Source organism: Carassius gibelio, chromosome A22 (assembly GCF_023724105.1).
Source record: "Carassius gibelio isolate Cgi1373 ecotype wild population from Czech Republic chromosome A22, carGib1.2-hapl.c, whole genome shotgun sequence".
Lineage (NCBI taxonomy): Eukaryota > Metazoa > Chordata > Actinopteri > Cypriniformes > Cyprinidae > Carassius > Carassius gibelio.
In genome coordinates, this window is record NC_068392.1 from 6,117,601 (window position 1) to 6,142,768 (window position 25,168).

Sequence of the window (25,168 nt, forward strand, 5' to 3'; positions counted from 1 at the left end):
ATAAATATGGAAATAGAAATGGCTCAGATGAACATGCCACTCACTTATTGTCCATTTCTGGCTCTCTGGTGTGTCAAATGTAGCTCAATTGAGGACTGCGGAAAGAGCCACATACGACCGAGTGCAGTGGAAGCTGGACTGCAGGGAAGAAATGTGGCCATCTAATTAAAAAACAATTAAATGACATTAGGCTTGGTAATTACACCAACCCCTTCCCCTGGTTCCGTGTTACGATGGTTAATCTGCTCTTTATCTATTAGTTAGAGCTGTGACATTGACAGGCCTCGACCATCAGAGCGCGCAGACAGAGACAGATGCGTACACCTTGTCAACACTGACGCAAGACGCTTTATTTGCCCAGTTCTGACATTAAATGATTTTATACCCAGATATTATAATTTAATCATCAATAATGGTGATTGCTATATATTTGATTGTATTAGACTTTATATTATTAATAGGCTATTTAAGTCCTTAAGTGTATTCTTGCAGTGACATAAACCTCAGCTAGTTATAAAAATGTCGATAGTTTAAGTTTAACATAACCTGCTCAGCAAGATTGTTGCTCAGTCATGACATATGTTGATCTGAAAGAGAAAACAGACTGTTGACAGTTTAAGCTAATTCCGGTTATAGCACCTCTCGCTGAGAATACATAGTGTAGTTACATTTAAATGCAGTAATATATATATAGAAACTAAAAAATATTTTGGCAACATTTTCTTGCTGTGACTCTTCAATTGAATTCTGATCCTGTTAAAAGGCAAATCATTTAAAACAAAAAATACGAGTTCACATATCACACCTAAGCAAGCGTGGAAAACGTAATTAGAACTAGGTACTGAGTAGTTTAAAATGCCTATCCATATACAGCTATGATTCGCGAACCCCAAACGGACTCAAAAGATTCGCGAACCTGCTACAAACTTCAAAACTGACTCAAATGATTCACGCTCCGAACTGCCAAACTGACTCAAATGATTCATACTCCGAACTCCCGAACTGACTCAAATGATTCGCGATCCCGCTCCGAACTCCCGAACTGACTCGAATGGTTCGCGAACCCGCTACGAACTCCCGAACTGACTCGAATGGTTCGCGAACCCGCTACGAACTCCCAAACTGATTCAAATGATTCGCGAACCCGCTACGAACTACCGAACTGACTCAAATGATTCGCGAACTCGCTCCGAACTCCAGAACTGATTCAAATGATTCGCGAACTCGCTCCGAACTCCCGAACTGATTCAAATGATTCGCGATCCCGCTCCGAACTCCCGAACTAACTCAAATGATTCGCGAACCTGCTCTAAACTTCCAGATTGACTCAAAAATAGACTGTAGACAGTTTAAGCTAATTCCGTTTATGCGCTCTTGTGGAAACACTGAGAATACACTGTGTAGCTGCATTTAAATGCAGTAAATGCGTAAAATCCAATGGTAACATTGGGCTTCTTTTACTAATTAACTAAAAAATATTTTGGCAACATTTTCTTGCTGTGACTCTCCACTTGGTGGAATTTTTGCACAGCGTCATGGGTAATATAGTTTTTTTTTTCCACAACATATTTTAAAAAATATGTTTAAATAATATGAATGTTGGCTTCAGCAAATGCAAATACCATCAATTAACAACCTCAGAGCTCACATCAAGTCTGTATTTAAACATTTATTATTGAAAATCTTTAAACGTTATAGGCCTAGTTGAAAATCAGTTTCCCTATTGAGAAAACTGAATTAAGTTTTTACTTCCAGACTATATTTTGTTGCATTGTCTGCACTTGTTGTCACCAAACAGTGCAAACTCAATAAAACTGACATAATTTATATTGCACATATTGCATATAGGCCTACTCATGGGATAGCATGATTATCAAAATGACTACTTCAAAGAATATGTCAAAAGAAGTAATTTGAATACTTTCACCTATTATTTATATATAGGCTACATCTAATTAATTATTTTTTGCAAACTATAGCCTACTGTTGAAAATTAGGCATATGTATCAGTGCAATGTAAACGGTAGGGTAGCACTGGGTAGGGTGTGTTATATTCAGGGGCAGACTGGCATCCACTTTATTGCAGCTGTCAGAAGGTTTTGTGAGTGTGGGTCAGTGCTGTGCCCATCTCTGAGAGGGGTTTGGCGTGGACACGCAGATTTCTGTTTTAAGGGCAGGCAGGAAAAACGCTCTCTGGCGGATTAGGTAACCTCTACACTAATTAATTCTGCGAAGGGCCTTTCAGAGCGCCGCATGCAGCTCTCAGAGAGAGTGTGTGTGTGTGTGTGTGAGAGTGAGCGAGGGAGGCAGGCTGAAAGGATTGCATTATTCTGCGCTGCGAAAGGAAATCAGAGAGCACTGGTCTCTCGGGGCCTCGGCGGCACGCTCTAATAGCTCAGCGCGATCTCTGCTTGGATATTGCTGCCCTCGAGTGTGTGTGTGCAAGTGGGGGCTGGTAAGAGAGTATGACGATATTTTTAGGGAATACACAAAGAATACGCATATGAGGATAAGAGAATATGCAAAGAATGAGACACGGTTGACATTTTTGGATCTGTTTGGTCGTGTGAGCAGAGCTGCGAATCGGAATTGGAGAAAATATAGTGGAACCGAATGATTTTCTTGACGGCTCTTGAATGCCTGTTTTTCCCAGCGGTTATCCACAGCACTACGGCAAATAAAATCATGGTTTAGCTTTCAGTCTGAGAAAGAGAAAGACAATAAATAGGCTAGACAACACACCTTTCTACTACATTATCCTCTCTGCGCGATCAGCGATATGCGATTCACAAACAAACGACTCCTATGATCCGGTTCTTTTTAGTGAACTGGTCCAAAGACTCAAATATCATACCATATGTTATGTTTATTTAAAGGAGTCATATGATGCAATTACATTTTTTCCTTTCTCTTTGGAGTGTTACAAGCTCTTGGTGCATAAAGAAGATCTGTGAAGTTGCAAAGACTAAAGTCTCAAATCCAAAGAGATATTCTCCATCAAAGTTAAGGATTTGCCACGCCCCCTAAAACGGCTCATTCAAACACGCCCCCACAGCTCTACATCACTATGTGGAAATATTAGCGTAATGCCGCCTAAATGTTCACACAAAGAAAGAAGGCGTGGTTTCAGAAACACAGTTAGTGTTGAAGCAGTCATGTCAGGGAGATGCTGTGTGTATCTAGACGAAAGCAAAAGCACATTATTTGGCCTTTAGAAAGTAGATGTATTTAGGAATCTTTAGGATTACTTACAACAGAACAGTGACTCTGTTCCTCTTTCCAGCTTGAACTGATGGAAAACTAAGGACATTATTAACGGTCTTTACAATTATTTTGAAAGATGACGCTCGGGATTATGGAAAGGGTGTTACATGTCCGGCGGTGTTTGGCCGATCACAACGCACTGGGTCAGCTGGCCAATCAGAGCAGACTGTGCTTGTGGGAAGGAGGGACTTTGTAGAAAATGATGCGTTTGAGAGAGATGGGGCATAGAGGACCTACAAAAATGTATAGTATTTAAAAAATGATGTGTTTTTTGAATATTAAATCATGTCAACAAATTCTATTACACCAAATACACCAAATAAGGATCTTTAAAAAAAGCATCATATGACCCCTTTTAGGATGAAGCGAGTAATTCAGACTATGAAAAAAAACCTAAATATTGACTCAGCTACACTTACTGGGTGGACAAACAACCGTCCCGCCCTAGACTCACACCATTGTTGTTGTGTCAGGTTTGTCAGGATGCACCTCAGTTTAAAACTTTTTTTTACCTCAACAATAAGATTTATTTAATATATACTTTATAATGAATGTTTTTTTTCACGGTATAAATATTTAATGTAGGATCGTAATCCACATGACCCTAAAAAACGACATTCTACAATGTTTATTACAAACACAAACTCTTTACTTACCACAGCAAACAAACACATTGCGCAAGAGCGTGTCCTGAGTAAATGGCCCCTAACACTGTCAGGAGTCATCCCTCTATATCTCTTACATTCTCACACACACACACACGCACGCACACACACACACTCGCAGATCGTGTAGGAGTTGTGCACTCCAGTAGGTAACTGTGATCTTGCCATCTGTCTGTGCAGTCAGACGCTGGCAGCAGCCGTGACTTGAAGGCGTGAGCGGTGGCGAGCTGGAACAAGGACGCGGGCATGCGGCCAAAACGAGAGAGAGACAGAGAGAGAGAACACACGCAATTCGGGTCTCAGGTTGCAGGAAACTCTCTGCATGCTGCGACGCCTCCAGCAGCAGTTATAAATCAAGTCTAGTGCACGACCACGCATGCACTCGGCAAGATCCACCTGTACGTCATTATAGATCACTCACAACAGTTTTCAGAATATACACCTAGACACATGCATTTAGATTAAGAGGTTCACTTTGGTAACTGTGCTAAAATGACCTTTTAATTAGAGAATGTATGAAATTTGTGTGTTATCTATTCTCGATTTATCATGCAGCCCTTATCAGAAGCATAATTTATTTTGGTGGTCAGTTCCAGTTTCGTAATATAGAAAAGGACGTTCTCATTCCCGAGAGCTTTTGATTAGGTGAAAATCAGTGGAGTGCAGGATGATGTCATCGATACCTTTGCTCTGCTTTCCAGGAAATTGGAGTATACATTTTATTTGTGTACAAATGCTAAAAATTTATTTTGTTCATGTTCAGGGGTACACTAGCATTTAGCATTAAGACTGGCCTTTTTTCCAGGCTTGATTGTGGTTATTGTGTTTACTGATTGTGTCAAGGATGTGCTTTAACAAAGTATCTAGAGTTGTTTTTGATTCCATGTCATCTTTGAAGCATAAAAACTGTGTGCACGAGACAGTCAGATGTTTTTTGGACTGCACAGTCCAAGCACATTTAGCTATCGACAAACCTGAGCACACACTCCAATTTCATGCTCTTGCGTGCACACATGCCAACTAATTACCCCACTGGAATGTTCCCCGACCTTTCTGGGCTACGTCGGTTTAAAAAGATTTGTGCCATCCCTACTTTCATCCCACGAGGGAAAGACAATCTTGTTTCTGTTTTTGCCCGTGTAGTTTTATTCTTGCTCCCTGAGCAGTGTGTGTGTGTGCAGGCGTGTTTACGACTAGTATGTGTGTGAATGTGCGTCAGGGGCAGCAACCTTGAGACCGCGTCTATAAACACGGTCATGTGGGCCGCCTGAAGAAGCCACTAGTGCAGTCTCGACTGCTCTCAGATGAATACAAGCCAGAAAGAGAGTGAAAGTGAGAGGACGACGAAATACACAACATCCTCTCACTTCTCCAGACTTGCTTGCCTTGTATCGGCACGTTAGTTATATAGAGAATTCATGAACTCATAGTTGCTGCGTTCAAAACAAGCTTCTCTGCAACAACAGCCCAATCATACAACTTAAAACATAAAACTACTGGATTTTATTTTGTATTTTTTCGGAACACAGAAATGTGATATGCGATAGCTATAGTGAGCAGACTGCTCTGTAAACTTTCAAGTCGCTCTTGCGTTACTTTGAATCTTGGTACTGAATTTTCGATACTCAATGGTATTGATGCAAGCCTAAAAAGTATCAAACAAAATACCCAGCCCTAATAGCAACACCTTAGAAGCCACCCAGAACACCCAGCTAGCAACACTTAGTAAAAGTTCTGTACTTTGCTAAGTACACTTAGCAATGTCCTGTAAATTATTCAAAACACCACTGACATACACCAAGCAAAGTCTTAGAAACCACCTAGAACGCACTAGGAACCACCGAGCAAAAATCCCTCGAATCAAAAAATTTAATAAAGAACTGAAAACATAAATACGTTTTCATAATTACCAATGTATGTATATAATGCCAAAAGATACAAAGAAAATAGAGCAGTTTTAATATAAATAAGCACCAGTTACCTGCGATACCAAACAGGTCCACACAGGGAGACATCAAAAGGCCAATAAACCCGTTGCGTTAACCTGACTGTACAAGCTACTCTACGATCCATTCAGAACAACTAAACCACTCACCAGTGCATAATCTAAAACACCTTTAGCCAGCATTCATTTTAAAACACTCCTGCTATTACGCCAAATACATGCTGAAAATAATAATTTACAGCCATCTAGATGAGAGTCACTATTCTCTCTGCTATCTCTGATGAAATCATCCTCTGTTTTGAACTTATTAATTATTACTAATGCATTCTATTACTGGATCCGTGAATTTTCCAATGTCCTCCTGGGTAGTGTGCTTTGTAGTGTCATTTCTAATCACCCAGAGTCCGACACTGATGCTTTAACTCAGTACGACAACATGTCAGAAGTGCCGGTATACACGAAAAAGTGACAGTATGATAAAAAATATATATATATATATTGATGTGCCAGAGATGCATACCAGTGCTTACTGGACCACTTCAAGCACTGCACCAACCAATGCACTAGAAAGCATTCAAACATCCCAGCAACCAACTAGTTACTCCCCAGAAACACTACTCAACTAAGGCCCCGTCCACACGGAGACGGAGCTTACCCCAATCCGATCTTTTTTTTCCTCGTCTCAAGAAATATCCGCGTCCACACGAAACCGCAAAATGATGTAGTATACATGCCAGACCAGTATGTGGCGCTGTAATTCTGACACAGAGATACACTAAAAACAGAGAAGAAGACTTGGACTATGCTCATAAACCTTGCGCGTGGTACACAAACGAACATGGAACAATACATTTATTAATCAGTGTTAATGTTAGTTAATAAAAAGACAATCGTTCAGTGTTTGTTCATGTTTTTGTTGCTGTTACGTGACGTAGAGGTGTCTGACTAGGGGGGAGACGTGGGCTGATGACGTCATTGTTTCAATAAATATACGGATTAGCCGTCCAGACGAAAACGCAAAGACGGCGTTTTTAAATTTATCCACTCTGGGACCCGGTTTCAAAAAATAGAGATTTCACCTTACGAAAACGCAGGATCCGTGTGGAAGAAATGCCTATCCGATAAAAAATTTGTGAGTATTCACAGAAACGCGTCTCCGTGTGGACGGGGCCTAACTCTCTAGAAACACTTCCTTACACTTTGAACTCTTTTTCGTGATCTTCCGATCCTTTGTTCTTTACTCCTTATCCGCAAAATCAACCTTAGTTTCCTCTGCCTCCAGTGCTTTTCCAGAGGTTCACGTAGGATTATAGACGGACCTGAAGTATTATTATTTGAAGCTTGAAAAACACCGAATCTGGGGCATTTGCGGGGCATCCAGATCTTCAAAACACGCGGCCGATGTTAAAGGTCCAGCTGTTAGAAAGATTCCCTCAATTCATAAACCATTTTACTGCTTTCTTGCGCTCCTCTCTCTCTCTCTCTCTCTCTCTCTCTCTACTCTCCCAGGATACTATTTTTCTTGGTCTTGCCCGAGTAGCGCAGCCTGACCAGGGCCCCGTGCACACACACATTCATCACTCCTCTCCTACCCCAGTGTGCAGACACGCTGTTCTGCGGCACGAGGGATCTCCCTGCTGTGTGTATGCCTTGATGTGCAGTTCAGTTTTCTGATGAAGGACGGTTACCAAGCAAGTTACCAAGTGTCCATTCAAACCATGCATTGTGAGTTACGACTGTGCAGATGTGTGCAGAATATGTGAAGTATTGAAAAAAAAAGTGCTTGATTTGAATTGAGAGATACATTTTTTGGAAGGGAACTCTAGCAGTTATTACCGTAAATGTCTTAATTTAGCTTTCATGTCATTTACTAAATTAGCAGTATAAGTTTGTGTAGTATGAATGCAGTCCAGACATATACTGTGTTCACCAGTTTCCCATTATTACATGACCCTAAGGGGCGCAAAAACTCAGTCCAAATGTGTTTTGTGCTCTGACCGTATATGATTTTAGGCACAAAAGTTAGCATAGGATTTCACACAGCTGTATTAACCAATCAGACAACAGGACTGGAACTGTGCATTTTAAAATGATCAATATTTGTTGCATTCAAATTTCACGTCACTTTGATTCATAAATATGAATATTTGAATTACTATCAATAACTGATTGGTTCAGATTGATAAAGTGTTAGTTAATGGCGTGTCATTATAAACTGTCACCACGATATTTGACAGGGAAGCCAGTGTTGTGTATCCAGCGACACCGGGTTCATAACTGAGGCCCATTAATTGTTAATTGCCTTGACATTGTGTGCACAAAACTGGTACCAGAGCTTTCCCCAACCGTTTCCAAATCCCTGCCGCCTCTTGCCCACAGCATGTTTGTGTTACAGGCTACTTGAGCGGCAAGAGCAAAGAGAAGAAGAAAAGAGCTCAGGGGGATGAAGAGGAGGAGGAGGAGGAGGAGGACAGCATGCTTGGCAGTAAATTCGAGCACTGACATGAATTTCGCGAGGGGCCAGTCCCGTGACAGCATTAGAGGCCTCTCTGTGTTATTGCACACACACACACACACACACGCACGTTGCCTCAAAAAATCGGCACTTTTCTTTAGCCAACCCCTATAAGAGCTGATAAACTGTTGTCATTTTTTGTGCGTTTCTGATAACTGCAGTTCTGTATAGTTTCCACAAAAATATTAAGCGGCACACCTGTTTTCAATACGAAGAAATGTTTCTTGAGCAGCAAATCAGTATCTTAGAATGATTTCTGAAGACAGGAGTAATGATGCTGAAAATTCAGATTTGCATCACAGGAATAAATTACACTAAAATATGTCGATATAGAAAACCATGATCATAATTTAAAAACATTATAACCATATGATACTTATTCAAGAATGGCTAGCAGAAAGTATCATGGTTTCAAATATCAGCGCGTTCTAGAACGTGTTCTGGAGTGATTCGAGCGCGCGCACGTGGGCTGGCTGCAGACTGTCGCTCCGGCTGCTGTCGGGTTTAACGAGCGCAGCGTGTCGTTAAAACACCGGTTTACGAGGCTCCTTTATCGGCCCACTCACACGCATATACGCGGACGGCACACAGACTGCAGAACCCCTAAAGACTCAGATTTAATGCTTCCTGCCCGGGCTGATCTCACTCCCACCGTCAGCTGCTTTCAATCCCCCCTCATGCACGCTCGCTCACGCTCTCGCACGCGCGCGCTCGCTCTCTCTCTTCAGCGAGCGAATGTGTTCAAACCCTACAGCACACTCAGACACACACTTGTGTATCTAGAGCTACTTGAGACTCATCTAACAGCACAAAAGTGCTAATGTACAAAACTATGAAAAATAGTGTTTAACTGAAGTTAACACTGCTACTTTTAAAGTGATCTATATTTCTGAATGATATTATGTTCAAATGTTATTTATTCCAAGCTACGTCAAAGAGATAGAAAATCTCTAACATTGTTGGCCACTAGCCTGGAAATGGCATTTTCAGTACCTTGGTTTTCCCACTACTCTACTTTTTAAGGTATATGAAAGTGGTATATAGGCCTATCAAAGTACCAAGACTTTTGAAAATGTGTTTTACTATATTAAAACTCCCTGATATTTTATTTATAAAATATATGAATAGATATAAAAGTAAAGTATATTAGTGTTAATCTATAAAAAAATATAAATTCATAAATATATATATAATAAAAAATGTATAAATAACTTACAGTATATAATAACATAATAAAAATATATACAGTATTAAACTTTTTATATAAAATCTATTATATATAAAGTTGATTTAGTAATTTATGAACCCTTTTTATGTCAAATGAAGTTTATTAATGTTCATTTACTAAAAATACATTAATACATAATACAATATATAATATTAGTATTACATTATATTAATACAACTATATATATAGTTGTATTAATATAATATGTTTAAACTATTTTAAGTAATTTATTAAATGTATTTAGTAATTTATAACCTTTTTCTTTTGAGGTTGTCCTCAAAAAGATCTTTGTATGTTTACCTAAACTCTGGTGACATTTTTCAACATTTATAGAAATAACAATTTACATAGCCCTGCTACATACATCTGTCTGCCACACACACACACACACACACACACACACACACTCATGTTAATCCGTTTGTCACGGTGAGCATGCTTCCTGAGAGCTGAAAAATTATTCCTCTCTTTTTCCCTGCACGATGCTCCACGGACGACAGTGTGTGTGTGTGTGTGTGTGTGTGTGTGAGGGGGAACAAACAGGCAAGCAGCTGCAAATGTTAAATTGTATCCAATTACTGCCCTCACGGCGATACGAGGGGAATAACTCTTTCCGTAATGGTGCGTGCCGTGGACTAGTGTTACACTCTTGATTGACAGGGAGGAAGAACTCATTACGGTCCAGTGCTTTGAAACACTGCGTCTGTGTCTGACGTCTTTCTAAAGGTCAGTGACCTCTGACCTCCACCTGTTTTAACACAATTAGACCTTTCCAATAACGGTATAGGTTTTTGAAACGCCTCATGGTATGACTCTCAGGTGTCAACACAACAGATTATTCAGACACATCGCTCACAACATATTGATGATATTAATATGCCGGAGCCCAAATGACACTTGAGAGCTACAGCGGAGAAGCAGTTTTTAGTGAATAGCAACTTCAGTTTTAGTCTGTTGGTCACATCAGACAAACGTATATGACCTCAAAGACTTGAAATACAGTGCAGGAGAATATGAACCAAATTCATGGACACCTTTATGGCACCATGTTCGAGCAGCTCAGAGATTCTGCGAAACATCTCTTTTTGTGTTCTACAGAAGAAAGAAACTGGAACCTGAGGGTGTAAACATTATTCTTTTCTTTTAGATTTTTATGCATTTAAAAAAAAAAACTTCTACTATTTTCGAAATTGTAAATGTGATAATATTTGATTAGATGCATATGAACATGTACAAAATGTACTGTGGTGGCACTTTAGTGCATGTAAACGTTCTGGTACTTTCAATGAAATAGAAATGAAATCCATGTGTTATTTACCAGTGTTATTTAAGTATTATTTGTGCTATTATTATTATTTATTGATCTTTTAAAATAAATCACTTAAAATATCACTTTTCATTTTAATTTAAGAGTTAAAACAATTTTGTCATGCTCGTCAAATCTATTTTTTTATTTTTTATTTTTTTTTTAGTTTAAGCTTAGTTTCTCATCTAATATTTATGTATATATTTTTATATTTATTTCAGCTTTATTTTAGTTTTTTTAGGCTACTAAAATCATTTTTAATAGTTTTAGTTTGTTACGTGTCCAAATATCTGGTACATTATAACCATAATGCATAACCAAAAATTACCATATCTAAGAATGTATAATACATTAGAAAAAAAAAATAAAATAAATGAAGTATTAAAAATTAAAAGACAGGAACACATCACAGGTTGTAATCACCCAGACATTCTTAATTCTTGCCCTTTTAAGTAGAGGTCTTGACGTTGAGAGGAAGCTAATGTGTCATCTGGCCAAGACATCTGAACGACAGGCACAAATCACACCTGCTCTGCTCACGGCCTGCTCTCCTTCACTGAGAACAGATGAAGCAGCAACACCACGCCGCAGGCAGGCGGTGCAAACGCGTTCACAAGGTCATACATCACGCATGTGACAACAGCGGAGCAGCTCTGGACAAATGAGAGCGGGTGAAAGATGGAGGGATAATCTCAAGGACGTGGATGGAGGCAAGAAAGGAGAAGGGTTGTGGATGGGAGTTCAGCCAAACAGAGAGTGGAGGTGGGCTGTCAACTCCCATTATCCATTCAGGCCCTAATATTAAAATCCCAGAGAGAGCGAGGTTAGATGAGGAAAGACGTGCGAGCCACAGGCGCTTCACCTTGCTTTGTTCCTCTGCGCCGTTGTGCACACAATTGCACGACTGTTTTTTTATGTAATTTAGTGATGGCAGCAGATGCCTTGGCAACCAGGCGGCCCTCACAGCTGCTGTCTGACTGACAGCCACTTAGAGACTCCACGAGTGTATGTGTGTGTGTGTGTGTGACAGCAAGCCCTTTAAACCTGTAGCACACTTTAGTGTGTGCCGTCATATGCGCTAGGTCAGAAATCTTCTGCTGGAGTTCGTGTCAGTTACAGCTGACACACTTTAACCAAGTACGTTGGCTCGAGTGGTCTGCACTTCTTGCACTTCTGTTGCAATACCACAGGGGGCGATAGTGCTGCCTTTACATATCCATAGCAAATTATTTTGGAAGCTATTTAGAAACATTTAGAATTTAGGCAAATGTGTGCCGAGGTAACACTGATAACACAACACGGACATTTGTGTAATGAACGATGCTTTGACACATTTTAAAACTATCAACCAAATATTTTAAATATCGACGCATGTAAATTAATGAGTAGTTTGAAGCATCTTCATTCACATACTTATGAAGGATACTTTTAATTCCTTACTCTGGATCATGACAAGACAAAACATCAGTAACTGGATTACTAGCATTGAAAGTTTTCGAGTATTCGCATTAAGTATCCCATATAAAGTTTGTCAGATTTTAACATTTTAAATTTCGATGCCCCTAAAATGACATTTGCAGAAGTTTCTCATGTACATGCAAAAATGTCCTCACACACACAAATTTATTTTCGATTTGATTAGATTTTTTCTGCAAATGCGACTTGGTTAACTTTATATATAACGTCTGCTATAGTGCCCCCGGTGGCAACACTGAGAATGCAACCTACAGAATTGCTCTCTGACATGCGAAAATAAATCTGTGAACGTCTTCATTCACATACTTGCAAAAAGTATATTTAATTCCTTATTCTGGGGGGTCTCAAGACAAAATATCAGTAACCAAACTGCTACCACTAAAGTTAATAGTAAGCACTTTTTGAGTGTTAAGCACTCAGTACAAAGTTTATTTGGTTGACACACTTTTTTTCCATGCCCTTCATGCCTTTTAAGTCACAAACAGCTTCTGCAAAGTCAATTGTTACACTTTTATGTTACAGCCTTACAAATATCATGACAGATGTCTTAATGTACACAAACACACGCACACACACACACACACACACACACACTAAATGAGCCATGCATAGGTATGTGGTCTTGTCACACACACACACACACTTCATTGCACTCTTAATTTACGCATGACAGTTAAAAAATGCTTGAGCCAGCAACCTGACCACACACACACACACACACACACACACACTCAAGACTCAATCAACGCTTGCACACCAGAAAGAGATCACTGTGAGTCCAATTATACTCATATCCATTGTATTTTAATCACAAAATTAATATGTATTAATGTTAATAACAATAAAAAGAATAATTCTAACTATAATTAAGCGTTTATTACATTTGAGGCCAAATATGCAGTAGTTGTGCAAATTTGCTATTTAAAACACACACACACACACACACACACACATTTGGGCGATTATTGTTAATGTAATTAATTAATAATAATCATTACTTTTGTTAAGCATAATAGTAGTAGTAGTAGTACAATTAAGAACAAAAATGGATTATACTTATTAAACATTATTTAATAACAAAAATAATATAATGAAACATTTATTTTAATAATTAAAATCAGTTAATAGTTAAGTAAAAAATATTCAGTCATTAAAAAAGGCATTTATAATCATTTTTAATGCCATGGGGAACCGATTTCAATGATGATGAAGGTCAAATATTTAAGAAAACTCTTCTTTTTGTTGTTCTTTCACTTGAACACACGGACGGACACACACACATCTTTAAGATGACAAGCCAGTGTGAACGTGAAATTAGTCACACACACTCATTTACAAAGAAATGCAGAAATATGTGTGTCTACCAGAAGAGAGAGGAAACAGTGATGTATGTCAAAGAGAAACTGAGATCTTTTTAAGTCTGTTATCGTAGTGCTATTAATGTGTGTGTGTGTGTGTGTGTGTGGGCTGATACGTCGCCAGCAGGCACAATCTATCATGTTTATCACACAAACACACACATACTTTCGTTCTCTCTTTCTCCATATACACACACGCAGATGAGCCATTTTTGGGAAATCAAGGCATCGAATAAGACCTCACTTTTCGGCTCGGCTGCGACTTACACACATACACACACTTTCCTGGCATGTGTCCCCAGCACATAAACAGCCATTAATCGTTGCTCACACTACTGACATTTGGAAGAAAGGTCACACTTTCCTGTCTCTCTCTCTCTCTCTCTCTCTGTCTCCCTCCCTGTCGTTCAGCCCACCCTCTCTGAGAACCAGAAGACAGGCCTTGTGCCGCTAATAGTGCGTTCGCTGTGCATCTACAGGATTGCCTTGGACACGGGATTCAACTAGTATTCAACAATGGGTAGTTTGTCTGTCCACAATGTAAAAATGCTGTGTGAAGCAGTTACTGTATAGACAGTTAGAATATATTTGATGTTAATTGCATAGTTATGAGGACCAAAATTCTGAACCAATCAGATTTCACAGTGGGCGGGGCTACCTAGCCTTAAAAGGTGAAATGGAACTCTCAAACAAAATTCCGTTTTTATGAATGTGATTGTTTCTGAAGCAACTCACAAAATGACAATCACAACAAGATGCGACAAAGATAAGTAGAACTTTATGCAAATGAGCAGTGATGTGGCAGCTACCTTTGAAATAGAAGATAATGATTACACTTGTAAAAATTTTACACATTTTATTGAGTAAAGATAATAATTTTGTACGCAAAACCTGGTAGGCATGCACTTCGTTCTTTTACATTTTAATTATATAGGCTATGTGTGTCTGTTTCTTTGATTTCTGTTTATGGTTTGATTTTCACTGAGCTGGCAACTTGAGGCAACATAAATGACTACAACCAATAACGATGAGACAAAACTGAGTAGAAGTGAACTTTATGCAAATGAGCAGCGTTGCGATGCCAATGAAAGTGAAGATTATTTCATAACACAACAATGTGTGAACTCATGTAAACACAAAAAACTTTATTTTTTATGATATAATAAAATAAAATAGTTTGAATTATAGACTGGCGCCACATATTTTTTAAAGAGTTTATTCGTATATATTTTGTGTGATATATTTTTTTATTTCAAACCTGTAAAACAAACAGTTTAAAAATGTCTAATTAACATGGTTTTCCTGTGTTTTATAATTCTCCGATTTTTAGTAGCCATCATTGTTTCATCGTACATCAACTAACTCGCTAACAGAAATTAGCAGTAGCAAAGCAACTCAGATTGTTTGCCGATTTGAGACAGCAGGAGTGACAGGAGTGAACTGATGGAGATGCGACAAAATGTAAATTTAACAAAGATACTGCTATGCAAATGTGCGGTGGAGATCACATGATCCATTGCATGTATATTTAGTCTTTCAACTTTGGACCTTTTGTCTGAATAATTGCTGGTTTGACTGTGCATTAATTCTTGTTAAAACTACAAAGTAATTCAGTCAAGAGCAGTGTGTGATTTTCTTTCTTTTATTTTCTTGGATTAACATTACAGCAGCTATATAGCTAAATTAGGCGCTGTCACTTTAAGAGACAATGAATCCAGCCAATATAGTAGTCTACACATCATATTTTTTTCTAAACTTTTTACTTTCACTTAAGACATAATCGACAGTTTTTTCGAACATATTTTCCAAGATGGTATGAATTTGACGGTGTATCAAAGCAAAATAAGGCAAATTCAGTGTTCAAGCGTTTTGAGACGCCTCTCTCTGCGTGAGCCTGAACACCAGTAAACCACGGGAGCTAAATTGGGCTCTTTTACATCTTTTTAATGTTTTAATCGACAAGTGCCAAGGCTTAAAAACAAGTGAAAATGGTAAGCTATCGTGACCGAGATTTAGTATTCATCAAAAAGCATTAAAACAGTCAAATGCAAACTCATAATATGGGTATATCACATTAATATGATATATGTTAAATAACACAATGTATCTAATCCAATTTTATTAACTAATGTCTTTGCTGCTGACCTTTGATGATCCAGTTCAACCATACTTATCTAAAATAACTTCAGATAAACTAATAATTGTGCTTCTAGTTTTTTTTAAATTGCTTAAGAGTTAAACTTTCTTCTCCTGTTTTCTACTGTACAGAAGTGAATTTACTTTTCCTTCAGCCTGCGGTTTATTCATTACACTGTTTGGTGTTAAAGGGCTTTTAAATTTGCTATAAAAATAGCTTTTTATATTAAAAACAATTAAGCCCTGCTCATATTTTTTAAAAGTAACGCAAAAGTAACGTAAGGCATTACATTCCCTAAAAAGTAACGTAATTAGTTACTTTTTTAATGGAGTAACGCAATATTGTAATGCATTGTTAACTTTCCACAACACTGACTGCGACGCGTTTCAGTGAGGACGGAAAATCATGCCTGTTTAGGAGACAACTTCAGTGTGTTTTTGTGTTGGATAACTCTGGTCAGTTTGTAGGACACACGCTGTTGCGGACTCTTGTAAGTGAACCTCGTTGTTTCCCGTTCTCTGCCGCGTTCTTCCATTCCTCGTGATCCCTGTCAGTCTGTTAGCGAAACAATAGCAGCGTTTCATCGTGAGATCAACCAGCGCACACACTCGGGTCGTCACAGGAAAGAGTCGACGGGAAAACAGAGAAACGCATTATACCGAGCCTGTCTCTCTCTCCGGGCTCATGCCACATAATCTCATTCCACGTCTTTGCTGCCAGTAATCTCTTCAAAAGAATTTGTTTTTGTAAATTACACATATACATTTAACTCTCAAATAGAACACTTGTTTAATTATAGTACGGATATAATTATGCTCAAAAGTTTATTTATTTTGTAATGTTTTTGAAAAAAGTATTTTATGCTCAACAAGGCTGCATTTATTTGATCAAAAATTCATATAAACTTCTTTTTTTTTTATTTGCGCAAACATTCCTTTTGTTTGTATTGTTTATTATATGTTCATATTCTTTTGTTTTTTATTGCATAACTTGACTTGTGTAATTATAGTAAGTATATAATTTATTCTGATTATAAATATATATATATATATATATATATATATATAATATTGATTATTTAATTATAGTAAGTATATAATTTATTCTGATTATAAATATATATAATATTGATTAAATTATTTACTAGAGCCATGTTGTTTCATATTTTCATAAAAACTCAAAAACATTTTATTTCACAGGATTCTTTAATGATTAGAAAGTTTAAAAGAACAGAGGTAACTCTTTTGTAACATTATACATGTCTTTACTGTCACGTTTGCTGAAAAGTATTAAATTAGGCCTATTTATTTATTAATCTTACTGACCCCAAAACTTTTGTTATTTATATATAAGCCTACTGTTCACATCTAACTATCGCTTTATTACCCGTTTCTCTACTCGTGTCTTAAAATCACGTTTTCTCCATCCACCCAAAAGTGTCACATTCAAACCAAACACACGTCAGTCGATCTGTGTGTTCTTGAGCAGCAGTTTTTCTGGTTGTGTTTGTATTGTGCGTCTGCGGTGAGCAGCCCACACACCTCTTGTGTGTTGACACTGCACGCTTGGCCTCAAACTGCATCGGAGAGAGAGAGAGAGAGAGAGAGAGAGAGAGAGAGAGAGTGAGAGAGAGAGCATGTGTGTCTACCCTGATCCCCGCGTGCCAGACTTCAGGGCTGGAACGGTTTCTCACTGTGTCATTTGATTCAGGGCTCCAGAGGCATCGCTCCATATCGGCCTGAAACTGCAACACCGTGCTGTTTTGCAGAACAGCTTTTGGCGTTAAAAGAGTTAATCCCGCAGACGGCAGCAACATGCAGCGAGCTTGTGGGCGTCTTGGGTGTGTTCGCGTCAGAGAAGGCAAGAGTGAGACTGGTGTGTGTAAACGTGTGCGTGTGAGAGAGTGTTTTCAGATTAAAGTACTTTAAAGCATGAGTCTTTAAAAACACAATATTCCAATACAGTATTCAATATAATACCACAAACAAGCATTCTCTTTCTATGTCGCTGTCAAAAGAGAAATTGCATACTTGAAAATTAGCCAGAGAAGCACCAAGTCTTTTTTTTTTATTCTTCGGTAGCTCTGTTTATTTCTATAGTATCGCTAGGAGTAATGTATTGTTTGAAGCGGATGTTAAAGGGTTAGTTCGCCCAAAAATGAAAATTATGTCATTAATAACTCACCCTTATGCTGTTCCAAACATGTAAGACCTCCATTCATCTTCGGGACACAGTTTAAGATATTTTAGATTTAGTCCGAGAGCTCTCAGTCCCTCCATTGAAGCTGTGTGTACGGTATACTGTCCATGTCCAGAAAGGTAAGAAAAACATCATCAAAGTAGTCCATGTGACATCAGAGGATCAGTTAGAATTTTTTGAAGCATCGAAAATACATTTTGGTCCAAAAATAGCAAAAACGACGACTTTATTCAGCATTGTCTTCTCTTCCGTGTCTGTGTGAGAGAGAGTTCAAATCAAAGCAGCTGGATTTCCGGTTCGCAAACGAATTAAATTCGTGAACCGAGGAGCTGATGATACTGCGCAATGACATAATTTTCATTTTTGGGTGAACTAACCCTTTAACAAATGTCAGTAGACCGGAAATATTTTAAAACGAGCAGTTCTTTCATAAATTCGTACGGCCTTAATTCTGTGGAAATACAATCCGGAAGACAGATGACAACAAACAGCAGCGCTGAAAAGGGGCGGGGTTACATACGATATGCTAATATTGTTTAATTTAACTTAACATATATTACATTATATTATAATGAATAACAAAAATAACAAGAATAATAGTGTTAAGTGTATAAGATAACTACGTAAAGTAATTAATGAATATATATATATATATAATTACTTAGTAGCTATCTTATAAAAAACTCTCTCACTCTCTCTCTTTCTCTCTCTCTCTTTCTCTCTCTCTCTCTCTCTATACAGTCATTATATAGTGATTATATAGATTAAGGCGAGTGATTGATTTTGAGGGTGTGATCAATTTAGCTGAAATTGATGGGTAACTGTCTTCCCAGGATGCATTTCAGCATCTTTGTGTGTAAACAAACTGTAGTCTAATAAACAGGTCCAATCTAAGACTGCGCAACACAGACATAAGACTAGTTTTTTCTTTCGACCCTTCCTTTCCTCCCCCTCCATCACATCCCCCTGTCCGCCCAGACACTAAGTATGATTAGAGGACGCAAGAAATGCGACTTCCCGAAGGAGAATGCACGTCTAAACAACTCTGGGTGCTTGTACAAACATCCCGTCTCCTGCAATCCGTGAAATAAACTCAAAACACACACACACACACACACACACACGAGTTTCTCAGGGGAAACCCCGGCGAGAATTTCGGTTCTGTACTTGAGACTCAACCCCACAAATACATGCTAACACATTTAAACGGTTTCCTATAGATCAGATCAGATGGACACGGTCATGATTTTTCATCTGAGAAGGATGACCCAGGTAATCTTGCAATGCATTTCCTATGGAGTTTTATGAGATGTCTAAATAAGCTGAACTCGTATACCAAAGTCTGAAAATCAAGTGTAATATCTTAATATAATCTCAATAAATTCTCCCAAGATCAAATGTTTTGATCTATGCAATCAATTTATTTTAAAGCAATATATACTTACTGTATGTCAGCAGTGGTCTCATATGTGTCTGAGGAATTGTAAGAGAAATTTTGAGAAGTTGATTCTCTGATACAAAATGAAATGCTACTGAGAACATAAGAATGAATGATGGAAGCCGTATTTGCAATGACAGATCTATTCTTCTGGGTAGCATTTAGTGTTAACGTTCACAAGGGAAAAGGCAACAATATCTGATTCACAGAAGTTCAAACATTAACTGAGTAAGAGGAACAGGAGTGTGAGTCAAGAGTGAGAAAAAACAAGAGAGAGAGAGAGGCTGCGATGAGTCAGCCTTTGGTATAAAAGAGATCGGACGCCAGCCAGAAGCTGTCACGGTTCAAGACTCACACACACACACACGGACACGTCTCAGAGGGAGATGTGCTCTTGTTTCTCGACACAGTCTCGCAAAGCGTAACAAATGCCTCACTCGAAGACAACAACAGCGATTGTGTTTCATATACAACCACCAAACCATAATTAAACTCAATTTTTTAAATCTTTTTGAACAAGATAAAATGTGATTATTTTTCAAAGACAAAGCAGCACATGTCCACACAACCAGGAGCTACGTGGTCTTTCGAAGCACTCTGGCTTGTCTTACTGCGCATTTTAAGTCTATCTCTCATTTTGTATCACGTTTTGTTCTCTCTCTCTCTGCAGGCAGAAGCATTAAAAGACCCTTACAGCTCTGCCCTGACACGCTCTTGGTCCTGACTCTGCCGAGAGAACCCGTCGGGTCCTGACAAGGACAGGGGAACGAGCTGCTATCCCTTCCTCCACACATCTCATTACATTATTTATCTTGCCTGTCTTCGTTTCCTAGATTTCCTTGATTTTTCCTTTTGTTTTGTCTATGATGGTAAAACCATTTTCACTGGTTTTGAAAATCTACATCTTGTGTCTAGTAAAAGTACGACTATACACCACAATATGTTTGCAGTGTTTGACCAGTTTTGCAGCAGCTTATGATACACACTTTAAAAGTAACATTGGCGAATGGCTGGAGACTAATGTGGTGGGAAAAGGAGTGTGAAATCAATACGCCACCGGTAAAGGAACTGCATTATTATAAACGTGGGAATACCAATATGCTGCAGTTTATGCGACTTTTAATGCATGCTTTGCTAATTTATTTGAAAACAACGTTTGAGAATGATGACTACAGTAGGAAATGAGCGGGAATGGATTTCATACCCATCACAGACCAGACTCAAATGAACACCAAGGCATATCAAGATAATTTGAGCATGAACATTGACTGACACCGCACAAGGGAAACACTAGGACTATATAGACACAGGGGCTAACATGCACAAGGTAACAAGATGGCATGGTTAGTTAGGGAACATACTAGTGTAACATACTAGAAACTAACAAGGGACAAGCAAGACTAATACATAAGGGGGACTAACAGACACAATAGGAACAGGGAAAAATCTAAAGTTCATGACAGGGAATATATAACAGAAAGTTACCTTGGATAATTTGTATGTGTAGCATATGTGCAAATTAGGATTTGGCTCCTTTGGATATTGCGGTTTCACGTTTAATGCATGATTAGTTTAGATCCCATTCCCACCTGTCTTCTCCAGAAATTTACGGTCAATGTAAATGTAAGTTCTCTGTGTTTGTGGATGTTCATCTGTTTCTCTGTTAAACCACTTGCATTTAGATCCTCGCTTTTTCCTGCTTTCTCTGCATGTTACACTAGTGTTGCATTGAAGGTATACGGTTGATCATTTTCTCTGGGAATTTGTTCCCATAACCTTGTGTTGTTATCGCCATGCTTTACTGTTTAAGCTGTGTGCTAAAAAAAGTGAGTTTATGAATTAATTCCTCTTTTAAAGGCAGACATTGACGGGTTTAAAGGGATGGCATTAGTGTTTGGGGGAAAAAAGAAACGTTTTTTTGTGATGCTTCTACTGGTGCAGAAATTACGCACTTCACCTTTAACCTCAGTGCGTGTGAGATGCTTAATTTCTAAAATAACAGTCATTTTCTAACTCATTTCACCCTGGACAGGTCCGGCAGAGCTATGCTGAAGTTGATGAACACATCCAAATGATGACCTGAGTCTGATCTGTCTCTCCTCCATTAAGTAGACGAGCGGCACAGATGCACAGGAGTCCGTCACGTTGGAGGGGAAGGTGATGTTTCTCCATGAGTGTCTGGTCAGACACACTGGCGGCTGCTCAACCACTAAATGGCCCAATCACAAAACCCTATGACTCGTGGAAAACAACAGATCAATAGCGCTTCCTCTGGTTCTCGCCTGCGTGCTTGTATGTATGCGTGTATAAGAGAGAGTGCAGATGAAGGCAGAGCATTTTGCATTCATATGCCCACTCAAATGGCATTTTTGTTGTTGTTGTTGTTCCTTGCACCAGTTTTAAACACACACAGTCTTGATTACAGCCTCCCTCTGGAGACGGCAGAAATAAAGAATGATCGCTGAGCAGGGAGAGACGAATTTACGCTCCGCGAGCAGCATTCATTACAAACAGACTGCCGTGTGTGTGCTGTGTGGCCGAAATCGACCTCAAGAGTTAGCAGAGTGAAAGCCCAACCCTCCACCGCTGCCAAACAGATCAGATTAGAAATGCAGTCAAGCATTCTGCAACAAGATAGAAGGCAGACAGATAGATGTGCAAAAGAAAGAAAGAAAGCAGCAATAATATCGGGTGAACAGGTGTTGTTTTTTTGGTAGGTGCAAACTTTGTATCAGGAGGTTACAAGGCGACAGATGTATGGCTGAGAATTTTGATAAAATGCAAATCGAGCTCTTTTCCACCTGAACGTAGACAAGCCCAAACAATGACGATAAGCTCATTCTGCTGATCTAGTACTCAGTTTGAGATGCATTAATGCAGAAAAAGGTCTAGAGCATGAAATGTGTTGATCCAGAAGAGCATAATGTACACTGAAGCACAAAGGACAAGGAATCTAGAACTTGAAGAACGCCAGAAAAAGTTTCAGAAGTTGATGCATTTATGCAGAGTATCAGAAATCTCTAGAACATAAGATTAAAGAATAAGACTAAGCATAAGAATAAAATCTAGATCTTGAGATATGCTGGAAGCAAAAAAGCCTAGAACTTGATATGTCTTGAAGCAGAAAGATCTAGAACTTGATATGTCTTGAAGCAGAACGATCTAGAACTTGATATGTCTTGAAGCAGAAAGATCTAGAACTTGATATGTCTTGAAGAAAGATCTAGAACTTGATATGTCTTGAAGCAGAAAGATCTAGAACTTGATATGTCTTGAAGGAGAAAGATCTAGAACTTGATATGTCAAAGCAGAAAGATCTAGAACTTGATCTGTCGAAGCAGAAAGATCTAGAACTTGATCTGTCGAAGCAGAAAAATCTAGAACTTGATACGTCTTGAAGCAGAAAGATCTAGAACTTGAAATAAAATGTATTATTATATGTCGAAGCAGAAAGATCTAGAACTTGATATTTCGAAGAAGATCTAGAACTTGATACGTCTTGAAGCAGAAAGATCTAGAATTTGATGTCGAAGCAGAAAGATTTAGAACTTGATATGTCTTGAAGCAGAAAGATCTAGAACTTGAAATAAAATGTATTATATGTCGAAGCAGAAAGATCTAGAACTTGATATTTCGAAGCAGAAAGATCTAGAACTTGATACGTCTTGAAGCATAAAGATCTAGAACTTGATATGTCTTGAAGCAGAAAGATCTAGAACTTGAAATAAAATGTATTATATGTCGAAGCATAAAGATCTAGAACTTGATATTTCGAAGCAGAAAGATCTAGAACTTGATACGTCTTGAAGCATAAAGATCTAGAACTTGATATGTCGAAGCAGAAAGATTTAGAACTTGATATGTCTTGAAGAAAGATCTAGAACTTGATATGTCTTGAAGCAGAAAGATCTAGAACTTGATATAAAATGTATTATATGTCGAAGCAGAAAGATCTAGAACTTGATATTTCGAAGCAGAAAGATCTAGAACTTGATACGTCTTGAAGCAGAAAGATCTAGAACTTGATATGTCTTGAAGAAAGATCTAGAACTTGATGTCTTGAAGCAGAAAGATCTAGAACTTGAAATAAAATGTATTATATGTCGAAGCAGAAAGATCTAGAACTTGATATGTCTTGAAGCAGAAAGATCTAGAACTTAAATAATTTAACCGAACCCCCAACCTTGTGCTTGATAACACAATGCTCTACCAATTGAGCTACAGGAACACTTGAGAACTTGAGATATGTTGATGCAGGAGAGTAGAAAAACAGCAAGGACAAACAATCATGTTACTGTAGAGAGACTAAAACTTCCAAAAAGCCAAAGAACCAGAACTCAAAACGTGTTGAAGCCGAAAGATCTAGAAATGGACATTTATTAAAGCAGAGAAATCTGGTTTCAGCCTCAGAGGCACCTACGGTGTATACTGGATGTCAAGCCTCTAGAAGATCATGCAGCCCGATCACGTCACATGGGTAACCAGGCAATGCAGGGTTTTCCTGTGGCATTACAGTCTGTGGTGGCCAGGGGTAATATTTTAACACCACAGCTCTTTCCCCCGACATACACACACACACACTAGCAATCATAGCGCAGGAAAAACAGCCTGTGTATGTATGTGTGTGCAAGAGAAAAACAGCCCTGCCATCGAACAATCAGCAGTCCTCCGCGTGTCTCTCTCTGGGCGGCGTCATGGCAACGGAACAGCTTCAATTAGAGGAGAAGAAAGCGTTTCCCCTCGGCATGGGATTGGAGAGAGAGCCGAGTGTCAACGAGCACGGAAAAGGGAGGGAACGTGTGTGTGAAAAAGATTGTGAGCAGAAGAGAGGCAGAGAAAACGAGCGCCGGGGAGATGTGTGCGAGGCTGAGATTGCGAGAGAGGGAAAGGGAGCGTGTCTGAGTGTGTGTGTGTGTGTGTGTGTGTGTGCGTGCACTACAGATTGCAAGGAAGCAAGCCAGAGAGACAAAGCAAGTGAGTGAGATTGAGAGGGAGGGGAAGTGTGTGTGTGTGTGTGTGTCAGAGCAGCCAGAGACAGACAGTGTTTTGCCTGCGTTAGCGCAGCTAATGAAAAATGAATGAACCCACACGGGAGAGAAAGAAAGAAAGATGGGGTGGTAGTTTAGCGCCTGCGATGTTTCAGCAGAGGCTGGAGCGAGAAGTTGGCTTTGCTCAGGGTCAAGAGGTCAAGGCCACATACTCTACACAAGTATGCAAGTGTGTTGCACAAACCTTAGGACTCAAGATGGCTATAGAGTTACTTTGGAAACTAGTTACTAGTTAGCTTTAATGTCAACAGTTTACTAACTTTAACTTTCTTGGCAAGATGTTTTTTAAAACTGTTTCTTCACCACAACCATTGACCTAAAGGTGAAAAGTTACAGTTTGAGGCAATTTAGGCTTATATTCCCAGTGACATATATGTCCAAGCAAAGCCAAATCAAACCACAAAATTGTGGTGTTGCTGTATACATCATTTAAAAAGTTTTTGGGTGAATAGTTTGATCAAATAAAACTCACAAATACAGTCAAGAATCAGTGTTTTTGAACAAATCAATCGAGTGAATAATTCAATGATGGGTTCATAAAGACTGTCTCTTGTTCGGTCCCAGACGAATCAGTGTTTGAATGAATCTG

General features: G+C 38.7%; 1 long non-coding RNA gene across 1 annotated transcript in view; it reads right to left on the reverse strand.

Moving 5' to 3' along the window:
* Window positions 1-48: 48 nt before the first annotated feature.
* LOC127942656 (uncharacterized) overlaps window positions 49-25,168 on the reverse strand; it is a 62,402-nt gene continuing 37,282 nt past the window's right edge. Inside the window, exon 3 of the long non-coding RNA XR_008149368.1 lies at window positions 49-161. This is a non-coding gene — a long non-coding RNA (uncharacterized LOC127942656). The remainder of the gene's footprint in view (window positions 162-25,168) is intronic.